Below are 1,725 nucleotides of genomic sequence, written 5' to 3' on the forward strand. Positions count from 1 at the left end.
ATAATTCTATTGCATAATTTGCTCGTTACGACACGGACCATATCATTCGTGGCAGGAATATGCTAATAAGAAGTGGTGTTTGCCACCGGAAAAAAAGTTAAAGAAAAACTTGGAGAAAAGCAAAATTATTTGTGTGAAAACCAGTGATGGTAATGGATTATGGCCACACCGTTCTGCGGTGTAAAGTTTAGTTATTGAACTGCACATTATTGCTCATTCTACTGCAGAAAAGATGATCAAGACTAATGAAAGAAAGCTTTCCTTCAAATCCAAGTAGAAAACTTGTATCCCTGGGTGTCTTTCATTTTGCCGAGAAGAAAACTCTGTGATAGTACTGTCATCTTCACGATCTTGTGACCACGACTGTCCGGATGACAGCTGACATTTTCCTTTGTTATGATATCGACAAGTATTGGGTGTTTTGTGTGAGCGCAGTGACACCTTCGATACACCCTCCACCTTAAAGAAAAACAACAACAAACTAACAGAGTAGCCACATAAAATAATAAAATAGCTTCATTTAACCATTTGAATGCACTCAAGGCTGTACGACCCAGACCTGTACCTACCCCTGACTGTTTTGTGCTGCATGTGACGAAAATCACAACCAGCCATCAAATCATGGATGTCATACACAAAACTATGAAAATCTAGGATCCGGGCTGTGTTCACATACACAGAAACGACCCTGAGGGTCTTTGCAAACATTTTGCACAGGCAGCGAACATCACGGAACGAGGAAAACTCGTAAATGATCGTTTCTATGCAAAAGAGAGGCGCGACCGGTTTGAACGTCCTCAGGAGATCTCTCGCGGTTAAGGCAATTTTTCGAAGGCTATCTGTCAACTTAAGTGTTACCTCCAAGCTTCGAAGGGATTCTGTTAAACGAGTCCACGCCTCTTCTGACACGTCAAACATCTCATTAGCGAACACCATATAGCTTTCGATTGTGAGCACTGTCAGTTTGGGACACCGTTTGGCCAGCAGACCGAGCAACTCGTCAGTGACGCTGTGCAGTCTCACGCTCAAGTACCGTAGATTTGGAAACCCGGATATGTATGTGGCTGTTGGGGGCGGTGTTATGCGTGGTATGCACGACCGAATCGTGCCTTCTGTCGGGTAATATACGTCCAAACCCAGCCGTGTTAAACACTGACACAGCACATCTGATGGCCGCTGACGTAAATGCTCCATCAACAAAAGCTCGTTGCTCTCCTGTTGAAAAAGTCGCATGCCACAAGAAACCTCTATCGGCTCCGGTTTGACAGCGCACAGTTTCAAAAGCACTGACCAGTTGTGGAACCTTTCTGAAAGGTCACAGTCGTCCAAGCGACGGAAATGCACACGCACTGACAGCAAGAAGCTGTAACGATAAGTGAAAAACGCCAGCAGGCGATCGAACGTTTCGCCACAGAGAGTGAACAGACACGGGGAAAATTTTACCCGTCGTAAGAGACCCCGAAAACAGTGTAAAAACATGTCTTTCTTCCTTCTGAGCTCTGCTTTCTTGGGCATGGTGCTGCTGTAACGAAGTGACATGGAAAATTCGGAGTGCAGGAAATGGTATTCCAGTGCCTTGGATGGGTTGCCCCCGATGAGGTAGAGGGGACACAGGTCTTCCCTGGGCAGGCAGCTGAAGGTCTCCTCCCACACCGCCATGGGCAGGTCCACCAGGCTGCGTGGGACACAGGCCGTCATCACAGGATGGGAGGTGATGATGATGAT

This window comes from Babylonia areolata, chromosome 13, assembly GCF_041734735.1.
Source record: "Babylonia areolata isolate BAREFJ2019XMU chromosome 13, ASM4173473v1, whole genome shotgun sequence".
Lineage (NCBI taxonomy): Eukaryota > Metazoa > Mollusca > Gastropoda > Neogastropoda > Buccinidae > Babylonia > Babylonia areolata.